This window comes from Arvicola amphibius, chromosome 9, assembly GCF_903992535.2.
Source record: "Arvicola amphibius chromosome 9, mArvAmp1.2, whole genome shotgun sequence".
NCBI classification, from domain to species: domain Eukaryota; kingdom Metazoa; phylum Chordata; class Mammalia; order Rodentia; family Cricetidae; genus Arvicola; species Arvicola amphibius.
The window spans coordinates 61,810,898-61,833,180 of NC_052055.2; the positions used below are offsets into that span (position 1 = coordinate 61,810,898).

The 22,283-nt window shown below is 40.6% G+C and overlaps 1 protein-coding gene across 3 annotated transcripts in view; it reads right to left on the reverse strand.

The window, feature by feature from the left end:
• The window catches only part of LOC119822555 (cyclic AMP-dependent transcription factor ATF-7), a 110,705-nt gene extending 99,606 nt beyond the window's left edge, over window positions 1–11,099 (reverse strand). For 2 of the 3 annotated variants that reach the window (XM_038341977.1, XM_038341976.1), the window contains exon 1: window positions 10,979–11,099. The gene's annotated coding sequence lies outside the window, so the exon portion shown is untranslated. The other variant, XM_038341975.2, reaches the window with a different exon arrangement.
• Between the last annotated feature and the right edge of the window lie 11,184 nt (window positions 11,100–22,283).

The following is a 22,283-nucleotide window of genomic DNA, read 5'->3' on the forward strand; positions in this document are numbered from 1 at the left end:
TGTGCTTGTGCAGCTCATTTGAAAATGTAATGCATAATTAAGAAATATAGGTTAATAGATAATCAAATATATTAGTCAAGCTTGTAGTCATGTTAGTTAGATTTTCTAGATGTACAGAGATGTATTTCAGATGGATAGGCATTCTTCAAACCTTTCAAAGACTACAGAATATGGCATTTAAAATGTTTAAGAACTTAGGACTTTTCATGGCAATGAGATGCATCTGCTCCTGGAAGCACTAATTACTTCAAGAGGAAAATGGGCATCAAAGAGGCTCTTTATGGAATTTGTTAGCCATTTGGGCAAGAAACTGCTCTTGCCTGGACTGTTTGATGGCATGCTATATGAACTGGACATGCAGGACCCACACAGAAATGACTGCTGAACTTGCCTAAGGGTGACACTGTCCTTCAGGATTCCTGTTTTATGAAAGAACAAAAGGAGTCTGCCAGACATTCTGCAGGACACAGAAGAAAGTGACTGACAAACTGCCAATATAGGTAGAACTGTCTTTGAAATTTCCTGTTTCATGGAAAAGTCTGCCAGATACTATAGGCTGGTAGGCTGAAGATGGGTGCCCCAATGATATAGAAGAAATCTGAGTGACTGTCCAGGCAGTGAATGGCCCTGTCAATTCTAGAGTTTTAGAAGTTGCTATGCACTTCCTGTTTACTTAGGTAATAGTATATCTTTCTGGAGCCTTTGATGGAGTTGAAAAATAGATAGTTATAGTTTTCCTTAGTTATGATAAAAGATAAAGTAGATATAAATATTGTAACTCTAATTCTTGCTTGATACGTGTTTTGTTATATGTAATTTTTCTGTGTTAAATTTAAAACCTTCCTTTTTATTTAAACAGAAAAGGGGAGGTGATGTGGGATTCCCCTCTGAATGCTATACCATTCATTAATAAAGAAACTGTCTTGGGCATGAGCAGGACAGAATAGAGGTAGGCAGGGGGGAGGGGAACTAAACTGAATGCTGGGAGAAATGAGGCGGAGTCAAGGAAACACCATGTAGCTGCCACTGAGAACAGATGAGCCGGAACCTTGCCGGTAAGCCACAGCCATGTAGCAATACACAGATTAATAGAAATGGGTTAAATTAAGATGTAAAAGTTAGCCAATAAGAAGCTAGAGCTAATGGGCCAAGCAGTGATTTAATTAATACAGTTTCTATGTGATTATTTTGGGAGTCTGGGCAGCCAGGAAATGAACAACACAAGCCTAAGCCTAAGCCATCATGCTAGCCTGGATTTTTTTTTAAAGATTTATTTATTTATTATATATACAATATTCTTTCTGCATGTATGCCTGAAGGCTAGAAGAGGGCACCAGACCTCATTACAGATGGTTGTGAGCCACCATGTGGTTGCTGGGAATTGAACTCAGGACCTTTGGAAGAGCAGGCAATGCTCTTAACCACTGAGCCATCTCTCCAGCCCCCTGGATTTTTTTTAAAAGATTTATTTATTTATTATGTATACAGTATTCTGCCTACATATATCCTATAGGCCAGTAGAGGGCACCAGATTTCATTAGATGGTTGTGAGCCACCATATGGTTGCTGGGAATTGAACTCAGGACCTCTGGAAGAGCAGTCAGTGCTCTTAACCTCTGAGCCACCTCTCCAGCCCCCGCTAGCCTGGATTTTAAGACCTCAGTATACATTTTGTTCTAGGTAGGAAAAAGTCATAATACTGCACAATGATAATTATGGGGAAGATTAGTTCTAGAGAAAATGATCTATTAATATTCTCTAAGTCTACACATTCATTTGTAGCACGGGCTCTACCTCTACCTGATTGGCATGGATGAGTTTCACACAGTATCAGCAAACCACTGCTTGAATATAGTTTTAAAAAGTAAGTCCATTAATGGTGTTACTGGATCTATGTTAGTGTCAGAAACTTATTAAAACCAATGAAATATCACTCTAGTTTGATGGTTTAATAAATCATACTGACAAGCTAGTTTCAACATAAACCATTTTTAACAACCCTATGTTCTATTCAATAAAGCTTGGTTTTATATAGTCAAGCATGTTCTTATTCCAAAAAGAAAGGTTATGAGACTGAGGAGAAGCTTTGGTGGTAAGAACTGCACGAGCTGGAGCTGGAGAGACGGCTCAGGAATTGAGTTAAGGCTGCTCTTCTAGAGGACTCAGGTTCAATTCCCAGCACCCACGTGGCAGCTCCCAACTGTCTGTAACTCCAGTTCCAACAATCCAACAACCTCACACCAAGGGACATAAAAGAAAATTAAATTTTATTTAAAAATAAGAACTGTATAAGCACAAGGACCTAAATTTAGCACCCAGTTAAAAATCTGGGAATGGCCATGAGCCTTTAACTCCTATACAAAGAGAGTAGTGAGGAGACAAACTAAGCTGGGAGAAGGAAGGGACGGAACTACCTGAGGCTGCTGGTAAACACCTAATACAGTGAGAATCTGTCTCGCAGGAATAGGCAAGGAGCCACAGAGGAAGACATCTGATGTTTATACACATACATTATGCACACACAAATTCTTCAAAAAATTGTTTGTGGTGGCGGTGGTGGTAGTTTTTGGTGCTTAGAGATTGAACTTGGGGCCTTGTAGATGCCACGCAATGGGTTCTTCTACTGCGATACATTCCCAGCCTTTCCCTATTTGCTTAATTTGAAAAAAAAAAAGCACTGTTTCTACTGTATCATGCATCCCAAATAAAATCTGACAGTCTAGCATATAGCCTTATTTGTGTACCTCAGAAAGCAGCACTGCACCTGACAGGAAGCTCACCTCAAAGGCAAGCTAGGGGACACTGTGGTAGAGCACTGTTACCACAGAGGCCCACACCACAAGTTCAGCAAGTAACTTCTTATGCTAAATCTTGGCTTCTAGTAGATTTTCATAAAATGGTACTTATTAGGAGGAAATGCAATGCTGAAGAGAAAAAAAAATTCTCCAAAAAGTCTGTTTTCATATATATGAGAACATTTAGAGTTGAAGTTGCCAAAAGATGAGAGAAAGCAACAGAACTAGTAAGTGTTGTCCTAAGCACATTTCATAAGACTAGTATATCGACCTTGGGTTTAGTTAGGAACCTTTCCTAAACGTCAGCTTACAAAGTTTTTTTTTAATCAATCATTTATTTTTATGTGCACTGGTATTTGTTTTCCTGTGGAGAGTTGTTGTGTCCTTGGAACTGCAGTTACAGAGAGTTGTGAGCCATCATGTGGTGCTGGGAAAAGAACCTGGGTCCTCTGAAGTGCAGTCAGTGCTCTTAACTGCTAAGCCATCTCTCCAGCCCCAGCCTACAAAGTTTTAAGAATAAAATGTTTATCTTCTCATATAGCAATTCTGTTTTGTTTTGACATAGGGTCTCATTTAGCCCAGGATGTATTCTCCAAGGATGACCTTGACCTCCTGCCTATACTTCTCATATTCAGGGATTGCAGACTTATGTACCATGCAGTGCTGAGGAGGAACTCAGGGCTTCATGCATGTAAGCATGTAACTGAGGTACATCCCCAGCCCCACACAACCTTCTTGAATGTGTGACACTCATCATATCCCTCCCCAAGGAAGCAAGATAGCAAATGTTTACTTTCAAAACTGAACTGAATTTTGTTTCATCATATTCAGGCAATCCATATATATATGAAAAACAAATTTGCAAATAAAAGAACAAGTAAGGGAAGGAAACAAAATACTACGATTTAACAGGAAAATAAAACCAATGAACATCCTTTCAAAACAAAAGTGTCCACCAGGGAAATACTGAAGAGAAAGTATCATGATGAAGTATTTTTAAGACATGAAATGATCCAAAGCAAAATCTTTGTTGTTGGGTTTTGTTTTGTTTTTAGTTCAAAGACATGATTATTCCTATTATTTATGTTCCTTCTTCTTTTTTTAATCATTTCCACTGGGTCAGCAGAATCATGTCAATTTCATTTTCTTTACAACCTACTTTTCTTCCTGATTCTTCAATAGTTCTTTGATTGAGCTTCTATTTATACATGTTTGGACTAGAGAGGACCTGAAGAGTGATCAAGATTACAATGCTTTCCAGGAGAATCCATAACTAATTATATCCAAAGGATGAACAGGGAAGCATACTTTCTGAAAACGTTCCCATCCCTGTGGCATCTACTTTAATTAGCACAAACATTTCAGTTCGTAATTTTTTTTTAATAGATAGGGTCTTATGCAGTCCAGGCTGGCCTTTAACCTGGTATGTAGATTAGGATAACCTTGAATTTCAGATCTTCCTGCCACCACCTCGTGTGCTAGGATCATAGGTGTGCACCACTATGCTCTCAGTCCACGGATTCCTGCATGCTAGGCAAGCACTCCACCAACTGCGTTCCATCTCCAGTACAATTCATAATTTTAAATAATGAAAGTGAAAATGAAAACCCCAAAAGAGGAAGGTACTTTAAAGATGTATTCATCAACTAAAATTACTCAAACATAAATTCAACTGTCAAGTCTAAAATTAACATGCAGAAAAGTTGTTGCCTGCCAATATAAAGACTTCATTCCCTAGATAGCCTCTGATGGCCTAGCTAATGTGTAACATCATTTCTGCTCTAGAAGGCAGACCTACCACACCTTGAAACATTAACTGTAATTGGAAACTATGTATGTCTGTACATAGCTGGTGTTAGTTTATATTCCAAACAAAAGGTGACAAGAGCTCTAAACTAGAAACCTTAGAATTATAGGGAAGCAGCAAGTAACTAACTGTTCCATGGACAGGAACTTTAATTTTCTGATTTCTAACTTAAAATGTCCGGGGAAAATTTTGCATCAAGAGTTACACTTAGGCCTGGAGGGATGGCTCAGCCATTAAAGGCTAGGCTCACAACCCAAAATATAAGAGTTGGTTCCCAGCACCCACGGCTGTCGCTCCAGGTACCATTAAATATTAAAAAAAAAAAAAGAGTTACACTTAATGACAAGGCGAGGGAGGGGAGCTAAAAGCTACTATAATTAACACTTTCGGTCATTATACAATAGAAAAGAGACTGACACAAGGGAAGTGGAATAAAGAAACTGTAGACTAATGGAATGGGTACTATTTCCCAGGAAGAGTCTAAAAAGAACTGAATAGATTGTTTGTGATATATCAGCAAGCCATACAGTAATCTATCAACACTACTATAAAGCCAGGCATGGCATACAGACACCTTTAGTCCCAGCACTCAGTACACAGGGTCAGGTGGGTCTCTATGAGTTCCAGGACAGCTAGGACTACAAAGAGAAAGAAAGGAAGGAAGGAAGGAAGGGAGGGAGGGAGGGAGGGAGGGAGGGAGGGAGGAAGGAAGGAAGAAAAGAAGGAAGGAAGGAAGGAAAGGAAAGAAGGCAGGTGGGCATTAATATAAGATAGTTAAAACTGGGAATGATGGTATAACTGCCTGTAATCTCAGCAGTTAGAAGGCTGAGGCAGGAGACTTGTTAGCTGGGAGGTCAGAAGCCAGACTGGGCACCATAGCCAAATTCTACCTCAAAAGACAAAAAACAAAAACAAACAAACAAACAAAAAACAGGAAGAAAGAACAAAACCAACTAACAAACAAAAGGTAAATAGTAATTACAATATCTAACTTTATATTCTCATTCTCTGCCCCCATCCAATGGTCACCAGCCTAGGAATTCAAGATGTCTCAAATAGAACATATTTGAGTTTCAACAAGACACTTCTTGATATTTCACAGAATATAAAGGCTATGGGGTGGGATGTTAATTCAGTGGTTTCATGGGGATAAAATTCACTTGCCTACCTTATTGGAGGTTCTGGATTCATTCTCAAGTCAGGAAGAGAAAGGAGGAAGAGGGGGAGAAAAAGAAGGGAGAAAAGGAAAGTACAGAAAAGGAAAAGGGAAAAGAGAAAAGGGTAAGTTGGATGACCCAATACAGCCTATCCTTGTACATTTTACCAGTGACCTAAAATGAAAATACTGTCATCATGCTTATCAAATTTATCAATAATACAAAGTATGAGTAGTAGGGGCTTGTGATATGGCTGAGCAGTTAAGAGCACTGGCTGCTTTTCCAGAGGCCCTGAGTTCAATTCCCAGCAACCACATGGTGGCTCATAATCATCTCTAATAGGATCTGTACATGCAGACAGAACACTCATACACACACACACACACACATACATATATACACATATGTGTGTGTATGTGTGTGTGTGTGTATATATATATATATATATATATATGGCCAAGAAGCCAAAACATATCAAATTATTAAAAAAGTCATAACCAGCAAGATAGCTATAGGTCCAACGCACGCTCTCTCTCTCTACACACACACACACACACACACACACACACACACACACACACAGTTCAGAGGTAAAATGCTTTCACTTGCCTAAGACATGAGGCCCTAGGTTCAATTCCCAGTACTAGGGAAGAGAGGAGATCAACTACACCTTAGACTTTAAGAATTCTAGCTGAGCCCAGTGGTGCTGGCACACGCCTTTTTAATCCCAGCACTCGGGGGGGGGGGGGCAGAGGCAGGTGGCTCTCTGTGAGTTTGAGGCCAGCCTGGTCTACAGAGTGAGATCTGAGAATGATATAGCTCAAGCCATGGGGTCTGCATAGGTAGGCAGCAAGCACCTTTACCCTCTAAAGCCATCTCACTAACCCATCTGCAGCATGTTTTTGGAGAAAAAGGAAGACTTTTCCAAGTATTCCAAAATTGAAGAAACATTTTTTAAAAAACTTAAAGAAGTTAACATTAAAAAAAAAATAGTTAAACATTTTTCTTTTTAAGCAAATATCTCATTTGTTTTTCTCAAAGAACAAAATAAGCGCTTTTGTGTTGGCACCTTTATCAAGGAATGAGGCAATTATGTTCCAGTCTGTCCCAAGAAAAGAGTTGTCTTGTTAAAACACTTGAAAGACAGTGGTATTTGCTCCACCTAAAGCTTCCTTTTAAGGAAAAGAACTCCTCCTTATCAGGCCTGGACAGGAGCGGGAGGCAACACTGACTTTCCCCTCTAGAGCCTAGGAAAAGCTCAGTCTTAACATTCACAAAACAGCTGGGAGGTGGTGGCCCACACCTTTAATCCCAGCACTTGGGAGGCAGAGTCAGGCAGATCTCTGTGAGTTCAAAGCCAGCTTGGTCTACCGTGAGTTCCAGGATAGCCAGGGCTACACAGAAAAACCCTGTTTTGAAAAACAAAAACAAACAACAAAAAAATTCACAAAACAACCTTCTGAGAGTTGCAGAGCCAGGGACTCAAGGCAAAAAGAGTAGAGCTGAAAGTTGATTGAAAAAGTAACTTTGTTCTGGTTAGAAGTTAGAAAGGGTCAGGAGGTGGTGGTGCAGGCTTTTAACTCCAGCACCTGGGAGGCAGAGGCAGGTAGATCTCTGTAAATTTGTGATCTACACAGCAAGTTCTAGGACAGCCAGGGCTACACAGAGAAATCCTGTTTTGAAAAAAACAAAAAAGAGAATTAGGAAAGGAAAAAGGACAAGATACAATAACATTTTAGGCAAAAGTATTTTAAAAATTCTATAAATTATAAAAACTTAGATCTACTATAAACTTTAAGATAGTTCCTCTGCCTCTATCAAACTTTCCTGCTCCCTCCCAAAAAGCCATTTAAATCCAACAATTCATTTTCTCTACACCTATACCTACCTGCCCAGTTCAATATTAAGGAAGGAAAAATATCTCAATCTTGCTGACTAGTATGACTTTAAAATTAAGTCATAAGAATTTATTATCAATTAACAAATTATTATCAATTAATTTTTTTCTTCTTGTTTTTCTTTTGCTTTTCTTTGAGACAGGGTCTCATGTTGCCCAAGCTAGACTTATATTGGCCACATAGATAAGAATGATTTGGGTTCGTTCCTGCCTTCACATCCCCAGCGATGGGATTACAAGTGTTCATTACTGTGCCCAGTTCCATGTAGTAACAGGGCTCATACACAATAAGCAAGCGTTCACCTACTGAGCCACATACCCAGGCCCCAAAGTCTATCTTTCTCCCAGGTGAGAACACTGCCCAAGAGAGAAAAATCTTTCACTTAAGAGTGTTCAGGCCGGGCGGTGGTGGCGCACGCCTTTAACTCTGTGAGTTCAAGGCCAGCCTGGTCTATAAGAGCTAGTTCCAGGACAGGCTCCAAAGCCACAGAGAAACTCTGTCTCAAAACCCTTCCCCCCCCCCCCCAAAAAAAAAGAGTGTTCAGGTTCAAGCCATCACAAATTCTAGATCCGAAGACCAAAACAAAAGACTGTTTTCTCACTGGATTTTTTTCGAGGAGGGAGGGGAAGACTATTGCCTGGAAAACTGATAATTCTTCTGAATGTCTAGTAGCAAATGCTCCAAGCTGGAACCCAATTCAGTCCCTATGCAGTAGTTAGTACTACAGGGTCACTGATTGGTCTCAACATTTTTGTAGGGACAAATGCTAACCAGGGGGAAATGCCTCAACTGGTTGCTGAAAAAAGGTCAAAACAAACCCCACATGGTATGGGGGGGTCTTCTTTATTAGTAGTTCTTCAATTCTCAAAAGTAAAGAAGGCTGGGTTAAAACTCAGTGGTAGAGAACTTGCCTGGCATACACAAAGCCCAGAGGAAAGTTCCAGCTCCAGCACTATCACAACCTCCAACAGACACACAGATACATTCCCTCTCTCTCTCTCTCACACACACACACAACTGGACAGAAGGAATGTAATCTGTGCATTAGCAAAGAAGTTATTGATTAGCTATATGAGTCTAACTCATTATTAAATGATACACAATTACTAAACAAACAGCAATGTTCTGTCCTTTTCTGTGCAGAATTAAGAACAAACTGGTAAGACTACTTCATATAGCTGCCAAACTTCTCTTTAGCTTCTTTTCTTACAGTCATGTTAAATTTCGCAATAGCTTCCACTTACTTTACATCCCCCATGTTTAAAAACAAGAGTTCCTCAACCTCTGCCTTAAAATATTATGATAGCTCTTTAGTTTCTAAGTGTGGATGCAAAGAAAGCATGGGGAAATGTTCAATTTCCTAAATTATGATTTATTTTATTCACCTCATTTAAAATATTAAGAGGGGACTAGGGATGTAGCTCAGTTGGTACAGGTGCTTGCCTAGCATGCACAAAGCCCTGGGTTCAACCCCCAGCACCACATAAACTTGATAAACTGGGCATAGGAATGAATGCTTGTAATTTCCACACTTGGGAAGTGGAGATGGATCAGAAATTCAAGGTTATGAGTTCAAAGCCAGTATGGGTTACACGGCATGCTGCACAACACACACACACACACACACACACACACACACACACACACACGACCCTGAGTGTTCAGTCTATAAACTTAGCACTTGGGAGATGGACAAAGGAGGATCAGGAATTCAAGTTCAACCTCAGTTACCTCAGTTTGAGGTGTACCTGGGCTGCATGCGACCCTATCTCAATTAATACATAAGAACATATACAAGACAATTAAGACTAAGTTCAATCATCCATTAAATAACTCTTAATGAATGAAAGGGAAAAGCCATATTTAAGGAAACAAACTTTATTTGTTAGTGTTTAGAGATATATACAGGTTCTACAGAAATTACACTGCTGAAAAATTTAAACATAGGAAACATGAGTTTGCTGGAAAAAATCTGCACATCTCCACAGACCCATACTTCATATGAACTCTGAGAGATATTAAAACACCCTGCTAAGCAGAAAACAAAGTTTGGAAAGTAGTAACACGGGAATCTGGGTAGTAAACACCCCAGTGAGAGAACATAACAAGCATTTCAGAGCAACATGTAAGTCCCTACGGGTCTCCAACTTGGGCCTTCGAAGTCCCAGACCCACATCCCTGTGTTTTGAAAGAGATGACACTTGAAAAGGGAAATACTGGAAAAAAGAAAATAAGAGCAGTGTACTGTTTTTCTTCTTCTACACACCTATGTCAGAATTTTGGCTGGACTGGGTGCCTTATCCACCAAAATCCCGACTGCCTTCCGACCAAGACCCAAGCTAAAGCCTTGTATGCCAGCCGCTGTCTTTTCTCCAAATATTCCCTCTTCCCTCCGGACTTCCAAACTATTACCAAAGCGATGCCTTCTAGCAACTCAAGTCACTCAGTCTTCCTAAACTCATCCACTCAACCTCTCCAAAGCCATACTTTCTGATACCATGGTTTTGCTGATTCTTTTTTTTTTTTTTTTTTTTTTTTTTTTTGGTTTTTCGAGACAGGGTTTCTCTGTAGCTTTGGAGCCTGTCCTGGAACTAGCTCTTGTAGACCAGGCTGGTCTCGAACTCACAGGGATCCGCCTGCCTCTGCCTCCCGAGTGCTGGGATTAAGGTTTTGCTGATTCTTATGAATTCAATCGAAACGCCAAACCCTCGGTTCCAATGTCCACCTCGAAGAGCTTTTCAGCCGATCAACGCATGCTTTCACCTGAGCAAGGCTCTCGATGTCACCCGAACCTACCTACTGCCCATTACCTCTGCTTTTTGCAGTGCCAAGCCCTAACCCCACTCTAAGGGAAATCTTGAGTCGTCAACCTAGTTTAGCAGTCGTCCACTTTCTTCTATTCCAAGATCCTTCCATTTGACTTCCACTACACTTCTCTTCCCTCAGGATTCAACCCCCCTTTCCTCGCCACGCCCTGTGCCCCCCGGGGCTACTTACCCCAAGTTCTCCCCACACTTCAGTCCTCTGGCCCCGCCTTCCTCCAAAAGGAAGGAGGCGGGAGAAGAGAAGAGGGCGGCACTCCGCAAGGTAAAGGCGATCTCCCATTAGCGCTCATGGCCGCCAATTGTGGCTTCCTGCTCTCTTATTGGTTGTCTTAGACTATGCCCCACCCTCTTCCTCAGACAGGCCCGGCCACCGCCTCAACGCCCCCGTCCAACACAGACTGGGAGGGGAGACCCCGGCCCGGGACGCTGGGACTAGCCGGAGTAGAAGGGGAGACTCCTGTCAGACCACGGACCAGCTAATGTTAACAGGACTCACCCGCTGGCAGCTCCGGCGCCTCCCGCCCGCCCGCGCTCGGTCCCACAATCTGTCTCCTGCTCCTCCTTTCCCCCCTCAGCGGAGCAGTTACTTTCCTCCCGTCCGGCCAGGCGTGTTCACTTCTCGCGAGAAGTGGGGGTGCGGGCGCGATTCGTGGGGGCCGAGTTGGAAAGAGACCGAGGGGCGGGGCTTGCTGGGCGTGGCGTGAGTGGAAGGCTGGCCGAGTGCTGTACACACGACTCACACGTGTTCGGCTGAAAATCGGGGATGATGGGGGGAGGGAGAAAGCGGCAGGGAAATCTACCGTTGTCCGTAGGTGTGGCGATCCACAGGCGAAGGGAGTGAGATTATCTCAGGCAGCTATAAAAATACACCCTTGTTAAAGGAGAACGAAGGGAGCAAAGCAAACTGAGGGGCTCGGGGCTGCAAGCTGGTGACTAGTTGTATGAAGCAAATTAAACGGGCTTTCAGCGTCCCAAACAGGTGACTGTTTTGTATTTTCTTCTTCACTGGCCATAACCTCTGTCCGGTGTCTGGCTGTTTGCTGTAGGACGGGAGTGTGAGGGGGGAGTTGGATGTAAGGATTCAATTGCAGAGACTACTTTGAAAAGTTTGTTTTTACACTTATCTATTAGCAGGGGGTGGAGTGGAGCGCATATGAAGGTCAGAGATCTGGAGATCTCTCTTCCCACTGTTGTGTGTTCAGGGGATTGAATTTAGGTGTCCAGCTAAGACTGGTATAGTATGAGCCATCTCGTTGGATCAGAAACTGTATACTTTTTTTTTTTTTAAGTACCGGTTGATTCTACTAGTCTTCAGGTTCAGTATTTCCTTAATGTCAACGTAGTTTTAAATGCCCTTAGCCCTGAAACTGGAGGGAATCTGCTGGGAAAAGGCAATCCACCTGCCCAATGATCTAATGCCTATGGAAGAGCTATTTCTCTGAGAGTGTACAATGGACTAGGAATCCCATTTCACTCGTATTTGTAATGACACAAAGAAAAGACGATAGCTGAGCCTATGAAGTGCTCATCCTGTAAGCGTAAGACCTAAATTCCATCCCAGAACCCATGTTAAAACATGGGTGCTCACCAGCCTAGGCTGCTTGACAATTCTGGGCCAGTGAGAAATCCTGTGTTAAACAAATGAACAAGAATAAAGGAACCATACCTGGAGTTGTCCTCTGGTCTCTTGGGCACCCCCCCCCCCCACACGGACCTATGAACAACGCACACACAAAGCACTGTAGGACGCAGTGTAGTTCAGTGGGAAGCCTTAGATTGGAGTCTGCACAGCATGGTAGACAAAACACTCCTCGTCGTGTGGAGAAGTGTAGACAGACCTGGTCCTTCCCTGACGGAATTTTTATTTTAGAGTTGAGGGGGAGATAAGGCATAAGCCAGTAAGCGCATTCACCTCAGAAAAGCAGAGAGTGCTTCAGGGTAATAAGACAAGAAAGCTCAGGAGGGAGGAAACTACTGCTAGTTCTAAGAGAAGACCTCTGGAGAAAACATTTGTTTTTAAAAAGACGGTCTTGTAAGCTGCTCTGGAACTCATTTTCTTGTTTCAGCTTCCTCCTAAGTACTTGAATGAACTACTGAGCCACTCATTTGTGCACGGCGTGATGCCTGCCTGTGGGGGCTGCAACAGAAACCAGGGCCTCTGAGAGAGCAGCCAGTGCTCTTAACTGCTGAGCCATCTCCAGCCTGAGGAGCTGAATTATTAAGTGATAACCTCAAGAAGATTTTTAGGAGAACATCAAATGTAAAAGCTACACTAAAAAAGTATCAAAGCCAGTCAGTGGTGGTGCACACCTTTAACCCCAGCACTTGGGAAGCAAACGCAGGAGGATCTCTGAGTTTCAGGCCAGCCTGGTCTACAGAGAGAGTTCCAGGACAGCCAAGGTGACAAAGAGAAATCCTGTCTTGAAAAAGAATAAAAAAAATAATAATAAAAAGTTATCACCAGGAAGAGACAGACAGATCTCTGTGAGTTTGAGACCATCCTGGAATACACACACACACACACACACACACACACGATATGGTTAAGATGGTATTTTTTGTGTGTTTTACTGTGAAATAAAAACTTAAGAATTGAGACTGTAAGTAGAGTTAAGGGACTCCAGGGATCCAGACAGACAACTAGTGGTGTTTTCTACTTTACAGTTCCACCATCATGTCCTTGGTCTGCGCAGCAGGTGGCCGGAGTAGGGCAGAACTGGGTGGTGGTGAACTCTGTTCTTTCCCCCACTTAGTGCTAGGCACTGCACCCAGGGACTTACAATAAACCACAGAGCTGAATCTTAATACCCCAACACCTAACACCCTCTTTTTAAAATTTATTTCTTTATATTATATGTGCATTGGTGTTTTGCCATGGGTGTTAGGTCTCCTAGAACCGGAATTAAAAACAGTTGTGAGCAGCCATGTGGGTGCTGGGAATTGAACCCAGGTCCTCTGGAAGAGCAGCCAGTGGGTTTTTGTTGTTTGAGACAATTTATCTAGGTGATCTAGAATATGTGCTCCTCATGCCTTGCCTCTGTCTGTGTGCTAGGATTACTGATGTAGGAGGGTCTCTATCTATCTATTGCTTTCATTGGTTAATTAATAAAGAAAACTGCTTGGCCTGATAGGTCAGAACATAGGTAGATGGGGAAGACAGAACAGAATTGTGGGAGGAAGAAAGCAGAGTCAGGAAGACGCCATGTAGCTCCTCTCCAAGATGGACGCTGGTTAAACTCATGCCGGTAAGCCACAGTCAAGTGGCAATACAGATTATTAGAAATGGGTTAATTAAGATGTGAGAGTTAGCCAAGAAGAGGCTAGATATAATGGGCCAGGCAGTGTTTAAATGAATACAGTTTCCGTGTAATTATTTCGGGGGTAAGCTAGCTGGGATCCGGGCGGGAATGCAGCCCGCCACTCCTTTTGCAACAGATTACAAGCATCCCTTACCAGACCTGGCCCCTTTGCAGTTTTTTTTTTTTTGATGTTTTGTTACTTGGATTTATGAATTTACTGTGTGACCTTATCTAGCCTCTTAGCATCCTCTGAATGGTAGACTAATCCAGGTGATTTCTCCCTAGATAGAAAAAGTAGCAAAGTAGATTTTAAAAATACTATTATAAATTGAGGAATGAGTGACTGTTAGCTTCCAAGCTATTCTCTTCTAATCTTAGGTTAGGGACTGCTATGGTAAAAACTGATGTTCATTAGATAAGGAGAATTATGTATAACAGAGATGGCTTCACAGATCAGAAGGGAAGGGATTTTGGACATATAATAGCTAACATTTATGAATCCTATGCTCCATGTCTTATTCTAAATGTTTTATGTGTATTCATCCCCCCCATTTCATACATCAGTCTATAGCTCTTCTTTGAACTGTGGGCCCACATCTCCATTACCCACTTAACAAATTCGTGGAGATGCCCACTGAGTATTTAGCACTTACTATGTCTCTCCCACGCATGCCCTTTTCCTAATGTTGCTGTAAAAATAAGTCACTGTTCTTTTTTAAATTTTATTAATGGTGTATGTGATGTACATGTGCGATGGTGGGTTTGTGCATACCACTACAGGCATGTGATGTCAGAGGACATGTAGTCAATTTTACCCTTCTACCATGTGGGGCTCGGGGCTCAAAATGAAGTCATCAGGCTTGGAAGCAAGCATACTTACCTAACAAGCCATTTTATTTGCTCTCTTTGTTTTTGAGACAGAGTCTTGTTTGTTGGTTTTTGTTTACTTGATTTTGATTTTTGTTTTGTTTTGGGTTTTGGGTTTTGTTTTTTCAGACAAGGTTTCTCTGTGTATCCTTGGCTGTCTTGGAACTCACTTTGTAGACCAGGCTGGCCTCTGACTCAGATCCATCTGTCTCTGCCTCCCAAGTACTGAGATTAAAGGAATGTGCCACCACCACTCAACTGAAATAGGGTCTTACATGTTCTAGGCTGGCTCCAAACTCACTATGTATACAAGGAGGGCCTTGAATATCTGGTCCTCCAGTACTCTCTGAAGTACTAGTGAGAGCACTGCCCTTCTCTGCATCAGAAGACGGAGCGGAATGAAGTCTTCCAGGACACTTCCTTTTTGTACTAGACTCCAGAGTGCCATGGGACTAACTGTTAGCAATCATTCTTACCCTGGGGAAACCTCACTGAACAACGGGTCCAGGAACCAAGAACACCTGCCTGTCAAGTAGACCCTCATTTTAAAACAGCCAATTACTTATCTATGACATTTTCTCATTCCAAAATATTTTCATTGCCCAAAAGGAAACCCCTAGTGACCTAATAATCATTTCCTATTTAGCCCTACCAACTCCAGGCAACCACTTTCTGTCTGTTTACCTTTTAAGCACTTCTTATATATGAATTAAATCTTATAATATGTGACCTTTTGAATTTGACTTCTCTTGACAAAATATTTGAAGGTTCATACAATAGTGTGTTTTGGTATTTCATTTACTTAAAAACTGAATAATATTCCACTGAATGGATATGCCATACTCTGATTATTCATTCATTCAGCAGATGATAGACTTTTCTATTGCTCCCACTTCTGGCCTACTATGAATGTTGTTTTGAAAATTCACGTACAACCTACTATGTTTGCTTCCAATACCTAGGAGTATAGTTGCTGGGTCATATAAGTCCATATTTGCAGTGGTTTCAATGAGAATGTTCCCCATAGGCTCATATGTTTGAATACCTGGTCCCCACTTGTTGGAACTGTTTGGGAAGGAATAGAAGATATGGCCTTGTTAAAGGCGATGTGGCCCTGAAGGCAGGCCTTGATGTTTCAGAAGCTCATACCATTCCCAGTTAGCTTTTTCTGCCTAGTACTTGTGGATCAAAATGTAAGCTCACCAACACCATTTTTGGACTAGAACCATGAGCCGAAATTAAACACTGTCTTTTGGACATTGCCTTGGCAATGGTGTTTTGTCACAGCCATTGAAAAGTAACTAAGACAGTATTTTATCTTTAAAAAGAGATTTATTTTTATGTATATGAGTGTTTTTCTGCATGCATGTCTGTGTGCCATGTTCATTCAGTGTGCAAGGAGATGAGAAGAGCACTTGGGATCCCTTGGGACTGGAGCTACAGATGGTTGTGAACTACCATATGGGTACTAGGAATTGAATCCACGGCCTCTGGAACGGCAGTCAGTTCTCTTAATGGACGAGTCATCTTTCTGTTCCCTGCCCTGTTTTGGTTTATTTGTTTGGTTTGGTTTGGTTTTGGTTTTTTGAGATAGAGTTTCTCTGTGTAGCTTTGAAACCTGTACTGGAACTCATTCTGTAGACCAGGCTGGCCTTGAACTCACAGAGATCCACCTGCCTCTGCTTCCCAAGTGCTGGGATTAAAGGCATGCACCGCCACTATGCAGCCCAGCCCCTTTTTTAACTTTGTTTTTTGTTTGTTTAAGACAGGCTCTCGCTAATGCAGACTAGCTTCAAACTTGTAATCCTCCTGCTTCAGTCTCCTGAGTACTTTATTTTTTTTGAAAACTGATTAACTATTTTCCAAAGCAATTATTGTACCATTTTGTAATCGACCAGCAATATATAAAGTTCCAATTTCCCCACAGTTCACCAATACTTTTGTTGCCCTTATTTCTCATTCTAGCTACCCCAGTGGATGTGAAATGTAATATTATATTTTCAAATTAGTTTTCCTTTGTGAAACTCCATCTCAAATAAACAACAAAATGAATTATATTCTGCTACTGTTAGGTAAAATGAGTTCTTTGGATAGTTAGTATAGTTGGTATATAATGATATTGGAATTTTCTAGCTATTCATAGTGAGCCACACCTGTAATTCCAGCCCTTAGTAGGCTGCGATAGAAGGATCACAAGTTCACAGTTGGGGATTCATAGTGAGACCTTATATGAAATAACTTTTCATTTCCTCATTAACCTAATGTCCATTATTGTCCATTAATTATTGTCCATATAATGTCCATTATAATGACTATGTCCATTATTGAATCAGAGTTGAAGTAACCAACTATTGATTGCCCATTCTCTCTTCAATTTTGTTAATTAATGTTTCATGCATCTCTAGGAACAGTTTTTGGAGATATGGGTTCTGTGTGTGTTTCCCTGGCTGGCCTGAAAAATCAGAGTATGTTTCCAAAGTGCTGAGATTGAAGGCATGCTCTACCATGGCTGGCAATTTTGGGATTTTTAAAAGTATATTTACTTACTTATTTTATTGTGTACATGTGTGTATACATTTGGGATCATATACCACAGCATAAAAGTCAGAGGACAGTTTTGAGAGTCAGTGCTCTACATCCACCATGCAGGTTCCAGGGATCTACATAAGGGCTTAAGATTTGGCAGCAAGTGCCTTCACCCGCTGAGCCATCTTGTTCCTGTTTAGGTTTAGTTTAGTTTTGGTATGTATGTGTAGTGTTCGTGTGTATACATGTGGAGGCCAGAATGTGTGTGTGTGTGTGTGTGTGTGTGTGTAATTGCCATGTGGAGATCAGAAATAGTTTCAGGAATTGGGTCTCTTCTTTCACCAAGTGGATCCCAGGAATCAAATTCAGGTCAACAAGCTTGCTATCAAATTTTCCCACCCACTAAGTCATCTGAACATGCATTTTTTGTTTTTGGTTTTGGTTTTTTTTTGAGACAACATCTCAAATTGTAGCCCAAGCTATACAAAAACACCAGACAAACATATGGCAATTCTCCTGCCTCAGTCTCCTAAGTATCTGAATGACTGTTGTGATTCACACACAGCTGGATGATTTATTTTTTCACATTTTGCTTTCAACCCATATGTTCGCTGAATTTATGGTGTGTTGCCTCTTATACATAGCATCATGTTTTGTTTATACATAGGCCAATATCTGCTTTTCCTCTCTGCCTTTTCTGAAAAAGAAACCAATTTTATTTGCTATTATTGTGTGTTTATGTATGATGAGGGGTTTATACATGTCATGTGCCATATGTTTGTGGAGGCTAGGGGACAATTTTGAGGAGTTCATTCTCTCTTTCCACCTTTATGTGGGTTCCTAGGATTAAACTCAAGTTGTCAGGTCATGGGGGTGTCTTAGTAAGTAATCAATGACTGTGGAGAGACACCAAACTACGGCAATTCTTATAAAGGAAAGTGTAGTGGTATTTCATTTGTATTTTAATAAATAAAGCTTGCCTGAAGAACAGAATGCAAAGCAGCCACACTAGGTAGCCATAGAGGCCGGGAAGTGGTGGTGCATGCCTTTAATCCCAGCATTAGAGAGGAATATAAGATGGGAGGAGACAGGAACTGATTCTCTTTCAGTCTGAAGAGGTAAGAGCTCTCTAGTGGCTTGACTGCTCTTGCTTTTCTGATCTTCAGGTTAATAGCACTACATTTGGCACCCAATGTTTGGGGCACAAATTTATGAAAAATCAGTTTGCCTATGGCTTCTTAGCCAGATCTGCATGTGGGAGTCTAGCCCCACCTGGCTAGGCTTTCTTTTCTTTTCTCCCCAAGCTTCTGAGCAAATTTGGGATTTCCTGCTGTAGCCTCTCTGGAACAGTTTCCAGTTGCCAACAAAACTCCAGAAGCACCTGGGTTCCAAACACCACATAACTCACTAGCCCTAGACTGGCTAGCTCTGCCACTAGACAGACCCCCCCCACCACACACACACATACTTTTTCTGAACATTCCCCTGTATGTTATTCAGACAACTCTCTCTTTCTCCCTGAAGCCCCATCTCTGGCTACTGCCTTGGAATCCAGTCAGGTTTCCACTCTTCCATGCAGCAGCAATAAGTCTCACATCTTCATCAGCATCATCAGTAGAGCTGGTAAGACAATTGGGAATTCTTTTTTTGTTGTTGTTTTGTTTTGTTTCCTTTTTTTTGAGACAGGGTTTTTCTGTTGCTTTGGGGCCTGTCTTGTAGACCAGGCTGGCCTTGAACTCAAAGAGATCTATCTGCCTGCCTCTGCCTCCCAAGTGCTGGGATTAAAGGTGTGCACCACCACCACCTGGTGACAATTGGGAATTCTTAAAAGAAGGAATTAGTTTAAAGAGAGAATTTTTTTTCATACTAAAAAATGGGGAAAAAAACAACAAAGGGATTTGGATCTCTATGATAATATGCTAGACAGTTTGAAAATAGAATAGTTGAATGAGAGGATATCTAATTTAGATGTAAACAGCTTTATCATTTTTGTCTTATCACTAAAAAAGTTGGTTAATCTGAGTGCTAAGATACAGGTGCTGTGGGATAATGCTCTTGTACGAGGTAAAGATTTGTCACTCATATTGGTTTAATAAAACACCGATTGGCCAGTAGTTATGAAGGAAGTAGAGGCAGATCAACCGGACTAGGAGAAGTCTGGGAAGAAGAAAGTCAAAGATGCAGTCACCAGACAGTTACTGAGGAATCAAGATGAGAAAGCTGTACTGAGAGATGCTCTCAAGTCATGTGGTTCAACCTAGAGAAGAATTATGGGTTAATTTAAGTTGTAAGAGCTAGTTAATAATAATCCTGAGTTAATAGGCCAAACACTTTATAATTAATATAAGCCTCTATGTATTTTTTTGGAACTGAATGGCTGCAGGACCAGGTGGGACAGAAACTTCCATCTATATACAGGCCTTACAAAAACCTAATAAAACAGATCACAGAGCTATTTAAATCTAGATAGAGAAATTTAAGAGAGAGCCAATTTCAGCATTGCATTATAAGAATAGAGAGGAACAGCCTAAGGTTTTCAGACAACCAACCTTAATGTAAATAACCTTACAGGAATTGCCAAATGGCAGAGGCTCTGTTATAGCTAACTGGACTCCTGTACCAATATTAGATTTAAGGAGATTCAAGGAAGTAATTGTCTCATATGACATGCATTCACCTTTTGTGAAGCAAATGTTTGTGAAGCACACTCATGGTCACTTTGTAATTGAATTATCCCTAAAGACTGGATATATTTGGTTAAAGCTGTTTTAGAGACTGGTCCACAATTACAATAAAGTACCTTGTTCAGAGAAGAGGTAAGATTATTGAACAATGGAGTAAAGCGAGGGGTAGGAAAATCTCCCACCATCAAATTGTTGGAGGAGATTCTGCTATATAGAAGGCAAGCTGTATATGATGACCACACCCTGGATTTATGCCATGCAGCAGCTTTGAATGCTTGGGACAGAATTGGAAAAATAGGAAAAAAAATTGAGTCATTTACTAAATTTATACAGGGCCCAAAGAAAGCCTTTATGGAATTCTTACAAAGATTGACTTCAACAGTCGATAGAATTATACCAAATTCAGAAGCTAGACAAATAATAGTTTAATATCTGGCTTTTAAAATGCCAATTCTCTATGCAAAAGGATAATTTGGCCATGAAAGGCAAGGTCAGCCCCTTTGGAGGAATGGAGTCAAGATAAAGTTAATATTGGATCTCATGACCATGATGATGCATGGATAGGAGAGGTGATTTCCAGAGGTTTGAGGAAAAATCAAAATGCCAAATGTTATAATTGTGGCAAACAAGGTCACCTTGAAAGATGTTGTAGACAGAACATTCCTAGAAACAATGTTTTTTTTTCTAAGAATAATCCATTCAGAATGCCCCTCCCTTCTGGATTATGTAGAAGGTGTGGTAAAGGCAGGCACTGAACTAATGAATATAGGTCAATGTGGAATATTCAAGGTAATTCTTTGCTGTTGAAAAAGTGTGTGAAGGGACACATGAAGGCCCCTATACCAAACCCAGTTCAGTCATTTCCTGCCATTGTAGAAGAAACTCTTTCCCAGAGCAACTAAAGAACCTAATGCCTTTGTAAGAAATCATATTTCTCTGGATAATAGAACAGTTATAGAAGAGAAAACCATGAAGCAAGTATTTTTGCAAACTTCTATAAATGAACAAAAACCAAAACTAAAAATACAAATAAATGATATTATTGAAGGTCTGATAGACATAGATGCAGACGTAACAAAAATTTTATCAGAATCTTATCCAAATTGGCCTCTTCAGGATGTAAATATTCAGTTTTTAGAGACTGGAACTTTTTCTCATGTAGAGTGTAAGATGGGTCGAATGTATAGGGCCAAAAGGACAGAGGGGAATATTAAAACCGTATGTATATAACATAGCAATGAATTTGTGGGGTCATGATTTGTTACAGCAATGGAACACTCAGATTAACATTCCCCCAATTGTAGAAATAAACCATAAGTTAGTGTATGTTTCTGGTAAAAATATTACAAGATATTATAAAGAACAGTTACTGACCATTCACAAGAACAGGGCACAACAGCTGCTGATCTTCCAAAGGCACCAACAGCCTACTTTTAAAATGGTTGACAGACAATCTGTATGGGTTAAGCAGTGGTCTTTAATAATAGAGAAACTGCAGACTTTAGAACAATTGGTACAGGAGCAACTAGATACTCAGCATATTGAAGAATCAACAAGTCCTTGGAATTCTCCTGTATATGTTGTTAAAAAGAAATCTGGAAATTGGAGAATGGTAACAGATCTAAGAGCTGTTAATAAGGTGATTCAGCCAATTGGTTCTCTACAGTCGGACATTCCTTTACCTTCCCTATTACCTAAAGGATGGCCTTTTATAGTTACTGATTTAAAATATCGTTTCTTCACTATACCTTTATAAGAAAAGGATAGAGGAAAATTTGCCTACAGTGCCTACTTATAATAATTCTCAGCCTGCTAAGAGATATCAATGGAAGATTCTCCCACAGGGAATGTTAAAGAGTCCCACCTTGTGCCAATATTTTGTAAGTCAGCCATTGGAAATGACACATAAGCAATTTCCTGAATCTATAGTTTACCATTACATGGATGACATTTTGCTATCTGATTCAAATGTAGATACTTTAGAAAGAATGTTTGAAGAAGTAAAGTAAAATTTGCCTAGGGATTACAAATGGCTCCTGAAAAATATAAAGAGGAGATTCTATTAATAATTTATATTATAAAATAGGTTTACAAGAAATTAGAACCCAAAAGGTGTAAAATAGGAGATTGATTGCAGATTATTAATGACTTCCAAAGATTGCTAGGAGACATTTTTCATCTAAAGCACACTATTGGGATAGGTTCTGATGATCTGATTAATTTAAACCAAACCTTAGATAGTGATAATGACTTAAATAGTCCCAGAGAATTATGAGATGAAGCTGAGAGAGAATTGGCTTTGATTGAAGAGAAATTACAGAAGGCGCATGTGTATCATATGGATGTGAATCTTAACTGCATTTTGGTTATATTACCCTCCAAACATTTCCCAATAGGAATCTTAATGCACAGGGAAGTTATTATC